This window comes from Lactuca saligna, chromosome 7 (assembly GCF_052625555.1).
Source record: "Lactuca saligna cultivar CGN05327 chromosome 7, ASM5262555v1, whole genome shotgun sequence".
In the NCBI taxonomy this organism is placed as follows: Eukaryota; Viridiplantae; Streptophyta; class Magnoliopsida; order Asterales; family Asteraceae; genus Lactuca; species Lactuca saligna.
In genome coordinates, this window is record NC_136423.1 from 123,244,098 (window position 1) to 123,255,680 (window position 11,583).

Consider the following 11,583-nt stretch of genomic DNA (forward strand, 5'->3'; position numbering starts at 1 on the left):
CACCACCAACCACCGATGCCAACACAACCAATATCCTTCCCTAAAAAATCAGACCTAGATAAAAAATCAGAATTTATAGTTTAATACTACATTTCAAACACTATTTCACAACTTAATTCAACATTTCAAATACTAATTCATCACTTAATACATCAAAAAAAAAAAAAAAAAAATACACATCCACAGTTTTATAACTTAGACAAATTAATACATAAAAACCACATATTCACAGCTTAATGACTTACCAAATTTTGTTGAGCCATTTTATCAAACACTTTGTGTGCACAACATATATCATATCCATAATCACCATAAAACATAAGATCCGACCAAATATATAAGATTTCCATCATCTCTAAAGTCAGACAATGCTGTTTGTTTCTTTAGCAAGGTTTGACGATGGTGGTTTGACGACAAGAATAGATCCAGACTTCAGAGTAAAAACAACAAGCAGTTTTCATAGGTCTGAGATGAAGAACACAAAACTAGATGTGCAACTTGAAGAACATGACACCAGATCTCGTCAGAGCTCTTTCAATCTTGTTGGACCTCATAGATCTGAACATCGGTGGTGGAGGAAATCTTAGATCTGGACCGGAGCTTGCAAATCTAGACAACGGTACGGAAGATCCGGTGGTAGATATAGTGTTTTGGTGATAAAAAGTTATAGATCTGAAGGTGAAGGTGAAGGCGAAGCAGATGGCAGATAAGAAAGTGGAGGTTCTAGATCCGCCCACATCTCGAAAGATCTAGACTAGGAACACAATCGAATATGAAAAAAAATCACTAGAATCATTTAGATCTGGTTAGATCCGAGGAAAAAAACACAAAGAAAAGTTGACGGAATTATGCCACCGGAGATGACAGGCGTTGGTGTGGAGGTTGACGGTGGATTTGAAGCGAAAACATCTCGGTGATGTCGTTTTTTGTTGTGGTTCCAAATCTGAAAAAAAAAACAAGACTATCTTGACATTCTAGTGAAGGTTAAGCGGCTGACGAAGGTGGATAGTCGTTGGAGGTAGGTAGTGGCGGTGTTGTACAGTTGCTAGAGGTAGGTGGTAGTGGTGGTGGTTGTAGAAGAAGGGAGTCTTTGAAAGTTGAAAGGATTTCAAAGGTAGTGTGGTGGATAACCTATTGACCCATGTTCAAATCCTGGCACCACTCAGCCCTTGTGGCCATGGAGGTTCACCTACAGTGACTCCAGGGCATGAGGCAAAGCTTTATGTTTGCAGCGGGGGATTAGTCGGTGCGCGAAAGCTGGCCCGGAAACCCTCATTAGGGAAGTTCCCTTTCCAAAAAAAAAAAAGAGATTGAGAGTATGATGTCTTGTAAGAATGTTCAGATATGATTTTGTAATCTAATGTTAATTATACGAAAATGTATGTTGACCAAAATACCCTTAATGAAAAGGGTTCTTAGATGGTTCTTAACCTTTAAGGATTCTCATTTGATATTTTCTACACACACACACAACACACACATCTATATATATATATATATATATATATATATATATATATATATATATATATATATATATATATAGGTTCCATTAACATTATAAAAAATAGAGATCTTGAGATTCAACCTCCGCCACATATGTTACATCTGCCGCTCTAACCCTCTAGTGTACTGGCGCTCCAGGCTTGTTATAATCATAAGTGATTATATAGTGCCGTCCGTTCCTTTCTTTTATGCCACCATCCACACCACCACAATCTCCACCACCACCACCACTACCACCACCTTTGACACCAGTCGACCCACCATTTCCACCTCCATCACTTATACCAATGCCACCTCTGCCACCACCATCTCTTCTGCCATTAACTGTCATAATCATATATGATTACTCAATCTGTAAACATACATATATGTATAATTATTTATGATTAGACATATACGTATAAACATGTATAATCATATGTACTTATACCTCTCTGCCATATAATCATTTATGATTAGGCATACCTCACTGCTGCCGGTACATTGGAACGTTAGAGCCGCAAATGAGAAATATGTGGCTGAGGTTGAATCTCAGGATCTCTAGTTTTTTCAATCTCAAGTGAACCATCCTATATATATATATATATATATATATATATATATATATATATATATATATATATATATATATATATATAGACACACACACACACACACACACACACAGAGAGAGAGAGAGAGAGAGAGAGAGAGAGAGAGTGGTTGTTTTGTATAGCTGACTATAATGGTACCGACAATACTACCATGTCTGTTTTCAGTAGAAAAGTTTTTGATATTTTTTACCTATTTTTCCTGCATCGGAAACACCTACCTCAACCTCGGCAACACCTTGTATGTATTCTTGCGTCCTACCCTATATATATATATATATATATATATATATATATATATATATATATATATATATATATATAACATTCCTACATAAAATGAGTATATGTAGGTTAAACTTCTAAATGGATTTTGAATCGTATCCTGCAAAACCTTAATATAAAACAAGTGCACATTCCCATATAAAACATTTATAAATGGGAGTAGACTTGTTTCAAAGGAACCACAAGTTTGTACCAAAATCATAACAACCACAACAACAATAACAATACGCAAATCTCATAGAAATGGGATGTGGGAGGTAGATATCGACAATCATGCATGCATCTACGGAAGAGAGAGCAATTGTTTCGCATGAAAGCCCTCCGTCAAGCGTAAAAAAAACATTGAAAAATGAGCCAAACCACGAGAAAGCAAGTCAATGTAATCAACAACATAGAATATGGGAAGATCATAAAATAAGAAAATGAACCTGGAAGTGTAAAAGAGGGAAAACATGGTGGAGTAAGTCAAAAAGAGCAAAAAAAAAATCAAACATATAGTCGGAAAACAAGTATGATAATAAAGATTACAAAAAAAGATCATACAAGGGATTAGGATGATAACAAAGATCTACAAACGATGCCAGACTATTGCATTACTCTGATAGTAAGTCTCCACATACTGCTATTTGAGATCATATCCTAAAAAAGATCTAGTTCCACCATGTTTAGCCTTATACTATCCTCACACTTTTTTCTAGGACGTGAACTCCTCTGTTTACCACCAATAATCATTAAGTCAATCTTCCTTAGCATCATTGATGGTATTATTCTTTGGACATGTTCATGCCACCTTAATCATCATTTCTTTAATTTTTCATTGATTCGTGCTAATCCCATCGAATTTATGATAACCGCATTTGGTATCATATACAACAAATTTCCATCATAAGTCCACATCAACATCCTAATTTATGATACTTCCATCTTAATTATATGGTCCTTCTTGCTAAAATGAAATTTATCTCCACATAATATAGTAGATCTAACAACTACGTTGTAAATTTCCCCTTTTTGTTTCAACGAAACACAAGACTCCTGAGCATACCAACTTGTAACAATGTAAATTTTCAAAACAAATTTTCATTTTTCAAATAACATAAAACTCATTCAATATTCTCAAATCTCATGTTTAACAAATGTCATCATGATAAAACCATATCCCAAGATCATAAAATAAATCTTCTGCCAGTGTGTACGGATCATGCCGACGCCTTCCCGCGATCATCGCTAGTACCTGAAACACATAACACACAACACTATAAGCATACATGCTTAGTGAGTTCCCCAAAATACCACATACAACACATACGCCACTCAAGGCCATAGCTCTATGGGACCTTCCAATACATGTGTCTCAGGGGACTTCCGTCCCAACCCTGGTAGACCTTCCGGCCCTACCCGTATGACCTTCCGTTCCTCATCATCTTGACCTTCCGGTCCATACACTGTTGACCTTCCGGTCCATATCATGGTACTCATAACATAGCATAACACATACATATCACATAACAACATATATCACATACTCTGCATAACATATAAGACCTTCTGGTCACATATAGTTACCACTCTAGGTAAAGTATAGTGAGAAGACTCACCTCGAATGAAGGCGAATAAACTCTCGTGCTCGAATATCCCAACCTAACCTCCTCCTATCAACATGATAACATTTCTAATCAAAATCCTATTATGTTCTCATCTATAATAATGGGTAGAAGACCATTCTACCCCCCCCCCCCCCCCGACCTCTCTTGAATCAGCTTGACCAAAACCCCAAGGTCAACGAAAGTCAACTCTAGTCAACGGTCAAACTTTGACCAGACTCATCGAGTGCACATGGGTGACTCGGCGAGTCCAAGCGTGTCCTATGGATCCTTCTGAAGCCTCACTCGACTTGTCGAGTGAACCGTCCACACGACGGGTTACCACTGGTCATGAATCGCGGGGCAACCCCGACTCGACTCATCGAGTTCCCTTATGGACTCGGCGAGTTCCTTCCATGGCAACACACAAATGACCTTCTGAGGTCAGATCTATTTCTCTAACTTATACATCTGACCTTAACATACTCAATAATCACGTAAAGGTCCGACCTTTACACTCATGCAACGTCCATAATGCTTCTTTGGGTGAAATAGCTTCTAAAATGGCAACCTAGGTTCATATCTCTAATGGAATAGCATAAAGCAGGGTAGATAGGACTCTCTGGACCTCTTAAGGTCCATATCTAATAAGAACTCCACCTTGGGACCTCATATCCTTCGAATCCAAGCTAAAGAAAGCATAAGAAAACCCTAGATTCAAGTAGATCACCAAATACACGAGGTTAGGCACAAATTTATACCTCTAGCAGCCTCTTGTGATCAAATGGTGGTAGATCTGAGCTCCTCAACCCTCTTGCTTGCCCTCCTTCCTTCTTTCTTGCAAAAACACACTTAAAATGATGAAAATGGATTATTTCTCTCTCTCTCTCTCTCTCTCTCTCTCTCTCTCTCTCACTTTCACAACGTTCTCAGGTGCTCTGGTGCTCTCAAGGGTGAAGGTGGCCGCAAATGAGGGCCATAAAGTCCTTTAAATAGGGCACATTCCCGATGATTTAGGGTTTTTGTCCATAGCGCGGACTTGTCGAGTCTACCCATCGATCTGTCGAGTCCGTTCATTAATCCAGTCAGCAAATCGCGATCCTACTCAACGAGTCTAGGCGTCAACTCGTTGAGTCCGTCCTCATAACTCAAAATAAACAATTTGAATATGGTACCTGGAAATCCGGATGTTACAACTGATCTCTTTTTTAACCAACTCGTTTTAATATAATGGTTGAATTATACCTTCACACCCTTCCTTATGAGTCATATAGTTACTCCCATACGCAAATTACTAAAACTCTTTTTCGAGAGAAGAGCGTTCTCCTATATAGTTATATCTACTCATTTTTCATTCATCTTCTCATTTAATATAAACATAAAGATGTGCCAGGATCCCACAACATGTGGTAAAAACTACACTAGTCTTCTAAAATTTTTATTCTTTGACTAATCCGTTCTGTTCTCTATATTACTAGACCTTGTTCCTAAAATCACATTCATAATAGTAACTGCAAGCATATTGCTTAGTGAGACGTCAATCATCATACCATAGTAATATTTTCATTACAAGTACACATAAGAATGTGATGAAATAATTCATGAATATATGATGAAGGATATGAAATGTAAATTCTAATGAATGTGATAAAATTGACTTAACACTCGTATGTGACTTAAAAAAAATGGATCCTGACGTCTCATGGTCCTACTTATTCTTTACCATACCTCGGGGATTCCTTTCAAGACTCCCCTCTCAATGAATTACTTTGATTTTAGCTTGCCATACCTTCGACCCTTTATAATCCATTGACTTGCACTCTCAATGATATAGCTTGAAGCAACCTTGCCCTACCCATGGTTCTGCATCACCGATAGACAACCAATTTTAACACTTTTAATGTTTTATGGACCCGGTAAGCATTATATGTTATCACAGTCATTGATGCATCAAATTAAAAATTAGTTATAATAATTAAAAAATTGCAAATAAAAAAAATAAATTATTATATATCGTTGTGCAATTGGTTTTGTTTTTCAACTGATTAAACCCTAAAAAACAAACTAAGTTTTCCAAGATATCAATTTTCAATATATCAATTACGTGTTTAACATTGTATGAAGATAAGTGCACCATTTTTCCCAATCCAAATTACATATGTTAGCCCGATGCGATCTATAAATAAGTATTTTCATGATTTCATCAAGCACTAATAATGGTGGCTAAGAGGATCAATTGTAGTTTTTTCAGTTTTATACTTCTAAATGAACCAACATCTCGAAAATAACATGGCTTGTATGAGCTTCACACCCAATAGTGATTTGCCAACTTTACATGGTTTCACTAGATTGTCAATTAAAACCAACATATTAGAATTATCGATATCACACCGATCAAAAATCAATGTTCATAAGTGAGATGCAAATTGTCATCTAGCTAAAAGGTGGTCTACCGATTCGTCTATCTCATTTATAAAGTTGTCATGTAACATTTGATCTAACTCCACGTTTGCTAAAAGAAATCAAAGTGCGATTTTTTTTTAGACGTTTTCCACATGAAACAATTATTTTCTATGAGAACCGAATTATTCTAGACACAAACACAATCATCTATAACACATGTCTTTTTCAATAAATTTTCTTAGTGAATTAACTACAAACGCTCCAAAGGTGTCATCTGTCCACACCCATTTATCAGAATGGTTATTAACGAAACCTCAACCTAGTCAGTAGCATACACAGACACACATACATATATATCAGTACGTCTTAGGTTAACGGTAAACATACCCCCCACCCCCCCTCTCTCTCTCCCCACACACACATACACACAATATTATACATATCTTATTTTGCGTCTTTATCAATTATAATGTTTTACTTTATACGTTATATGATAAAATTGATAATTGAAAACTAAATACTTCCATCATCATTTTAATAGAATAAGTGGTGGAATATAATTAATCTCTGTATCACCTTAAAATTTACAAACGGTAAATGATACAAAAGTTACTAACTTTTCACCTTTTTTCAATTTTGAAATCACGTTTTTTTTGTTATAGTTAAGTTACTATGTTTTCAATATGTTGCAATTATGATTACTTGACCGGTTTGCTTCAGGTCATCCGGTTGTCACTACCGACATGACATGATAACACGTCACAAGCGGAAAAAAGTGGTGCAAAAGTCACTATGTTTTCATTTTTTTTTGGTGATTTTGACTCTAAATTTTCAGTATTTCCCAATTTTGACATTAAGTTTTCGATGTTCTTTAATGTGCAACATAAATGAAATAAACATATCCAATTTCCACCCCCATCAATGAACGTCTTCGTTTGTATATAATTGTTGTTTATCGTATATTTGTAAATAAGATTTAATTATAGAACCTTAAGTTGCCACGGTATATACCCTTTGGGTTTCAATTATTCATTGATGCAATACTTTTACTAACTTTTTTTTTTCCTGTGACATCCCCATCTTCACGGCCAGAAAAACAATTTATTTGTGTTTATTTTAAAATAGAGTTTATTTATAAATGCGAAATTTATCTCATAAAAAGTATTTTTGAAGAAATTTATTCATTGATAATTAAAAACTTGGGATGTCATAACTAATACAAGAAACATAAGGATAAACATAGTCATTACAGGCCTAACAACATCTATTATATATAACGACCCAAAATCAGTGATAAATTTTTTGTTTTTAAAACCATTCGTTTCATTCATCGAATATTTCAGAGTCAAACACAAAATACAATATCAAAAACATCAGAGTACAATTATTCAAATAGTGCGGAAATTATGAGGGGAGGATGTTGTGCCATTACGTTGGGACCTTCGCTTTCGTTCCAGAACTACCTGAAACCATAAACATAAACTGTAAGCACAAAGCTTAGTGAGTTCCCCAAAGTACCACATACCAAACATACAACTGGGCTTAGCCCTGGGGTATATTCCAACCCAATATACAATCATGGGCCTATCCCCAGGGTTTTTTCAACCCATCATATACTCATGGGCCCATTACTGGGGTTTAGTTCAACCCAATCATACAATAATGGGCCCAACCTTGGGGTCTATTTCAACCCAATCATACAAACATGTAAGAGTCACATAATAGTTAGCATTCTACATAAAAAATTTGGTAGACCGACATTGGTGCCTTCGATCCACAAGCAAAGTGAGAAGACTCACCTCCAATTGAAGATAACTAAATCACACACTCGAGCTGCTGCTATCACGACTCCTCACATTAATCAAACCCAAAGACAACCATAATTAACAATTAGGGTTTAATCCATAATTAATGGTTCAAACCTTATTTTATCTTACAATTAGCAAAAGACCATTTTGCCCTTCCCATGAATGACCCAATAAACAAGGCCTAAAACCCCTAACGACCTAAGGTCTAAATATGGACCAAGTGGGTTTTCTGGGAGTATGCCCTATGTAATCTTAATTACGCCCATCATACCATATTGCATCTGGAAGGATTACAGGGCAACAACCCTCTACGCCCTGTGTACCTAGGGTTACACCCAATGTACCCTTTAGTAGCTCAAACTCTCTATTAAGGTCTTAATTCTTAAAGACCTATCGTCCAAACGTCAGATCTACTCCTAATAAACATCTAAAGTCATAATTTTACAACTCTTATGCCTTTGTATGGCTACAAGGAGCTCAAAACTAAAACCCTAACTTACATTAACATCTAAAACCCCATAACTCTTACATGGATGAATACAGTGGATAATCCAGAATCCCACGAGCCTCAATAAACTTCTTGCTAAGCACAAGAGATATAAAGGATTGGGTAACACTCGAATCAAATAGAACATGAGCATTCATATCATTGGCTAAGAAAGTCATTATACCAAATTAGATATAACATAAGCATATATAAAGAAAGCAATAAACGGTATGATAAAATCACGTACCGGTAACCACATTCGGTGTTGCACGAGCCTCATCGGTTGTAACATCCATAAAATTCGAACTAATTTAAAATTTTTTAAACCATATAAAACCATTCAGTTATTACAATTTGTTTTCAACATAGTTTAAACATCATAGTTCCCAGAAATCATAATCATCAATCGAGGAAGTGTACGGTCATGCCTTCGCCTTCCCATGGTCACCCGCTGAACCTGAAACAATAAAGTGAAACTATAAGCCCAAAAGCTAGTCAATTTAGAGTCAATAAGTGTCGAAAATGACTTTTCAACAAAAGATTATTTAGAATAAAAAATCTTAACAAAGTTGTAGAATATGTCTCAAGGGTTCTGTATATATAAAGAACGTTGAAATTTGAGTTATAACGAAAAAGATATGACCAGTCGAAGTTTTACGGCAAAACCGACACGACACCGAGAATCGTAAAAAGTGAATTTACGATAAAATACTTTCCAGCTTTAAAAATCTAAATGAAAGTTGTAGTATATGTTAAACCGAGAGTGTGCTTAAGAAGAACGTCCAAATCTGACTTCGTATGAGGAAGTTATGATTTTTCTAAGATTTAGCATAATAGTAAACAACCTGGAAATTCGAATTTTCGATCGGTCGACTTTTAGCCAAAATAATGTAAATGAGAAATGAATATATCGTTAATAGGAGTTAAATGAGAAATGAATATATCGTTAATATGAGTTAAATGATAATATGACAGTCGAAAATGGAGCTCGTATGCGAAAGATATGGATGAAGCTTAGTCTCTACTCTTCAAGCGCGGCAAATTCGATGTAGATTTGTAAATCTAAGATAGAATAGGAATTGGCCGACGAGGTCTAAATGAAAGTTGTAGTACATCTAAATACCAACACGTGGATATAAATAACATAAAAAACGGAGTTCGTACGCGGAATATACAAAGGAAGCTTAGAGACTACTCTATGATAAAACCCCTATAAATAAAAGGTGAATCCTTCATATTTCTCACATCTTTCACTCTCTCTTTATCTCTCTACTTTCTCTCTCTAAGCCCCTAACACCCCCCTAAGCATAGGTAAACCCCTAGCACCCGAAGGAAGCCATGAGGGTCCTGGAGTCCCGATAAAAAAAGGTCTTTTGGTTCGGAAACGCTGCTCCAAGCGAAGCCCGGTTTTCGAGAAAACCCGTTGTAAGTGAGCTACGCCTACACTATTTTTAATATAGCTTTTAATTAATTATAGTAACATTATTAGGACCTTATGGTAATTATTTGGGCTATTATTATGGGTTATATAAGTGTTGTCGTAATATCTTTTTAACCACTTGCGGTACGGGGAATCTGGTTTAGAGGGCCGCTTGGGTTGTTGGATTCAGAAGTGCTATATGCCAAAATGATCCTGCCATCTGGTGTTTCATGTATGGCCCCTATTTGTACATAGTTGGTGAAGAGTATTGTTTAATGATTATTTAATAGTAATAATAGCTATACTATTAATTAGTCTCGGTAAAACGTTAGACTAAACTCCAGTGGTAATGGTACTAGGTTTTGTCGAAGGAAATTGTTTTAAAGTAAACGAAGTGCTGTCGGAGAACCGCGTCACCACCTTATCAGGTGTGTGCATAGTTACTTTCATCTTACACATAGATATTAAGTATTTAATATAAATTATATGTTGTGAGTGCATAGTTACTTTCATCTTACACATAGATACGAAGTCTTTTATATAAATTACGTGCTATGTGTGCATATTATCTGAATACTTGATGTCTATGCTGGATGAACGATTTTATACATGTTTCAAATGAATTAAACTGTATATATATTTTATATTTACAAAATATGTTGGGTAAAACATGGGTAGATGAAATATGAGTCGGATGATGAGATGAGAGGTGATATAAACCATGAGATAAGGGTGAGAGGTGAACAATGAGAGAATCCTTTTTCCCAAATGATGGACCCGACATCTAGTAGAGTATGGATGACAACCACAGACTATTCTAGACAGTCTAGTGGAACACTAGCAGGCTCGTAACCTATAGGTTTTGTGAACGATGTGTTCACCCGATGTACTCTAAACCTTGGCGACTATGCAGACTTAGTGCCTAAACCTTGGCGATCATGCAGACTTGATGGCTAAACCCTGGTGACTATGCAGACTTAGTACCTAAACCATGGAGACTATGCAGACTTAGTGTATGTTGTATAAACCCTGGTGACTATGCAGAATTAGTGCCCAAACCCGGTGACAATGAACTTCATGCCAATTCCTTAGGATAATCCTTAGGAATAAATTAACGATGAATAGCTAATTTTTAGGGTAGATCCTTTAGAGTAAAGAAGATAATGGGGATGGGTAATTGGGTTGATTAATTATTTGAATATTAAACATAATAGTTATATTATTGTGGGTTGAAAACCCTATGTACTCACCAGGTTTCCCAACCTGACCCACTCGGTTTATTTATATCACAGGTGTTGATATGAAGTCATATTACACTGAGAGATTAAGGAGATATAAATCACTAGTGATAATGAATGTAAGTTCTGTTTATGCTTATGTTTCTGTATTGACGATGAGATCCCAAATGTTTTAAAATGAATAAAAATACTTTTCTTCGGAAATTCTTTGATAACGTATTTATCATGTTTTACTGGGAACAAATTCCGCAACATTTTTATTA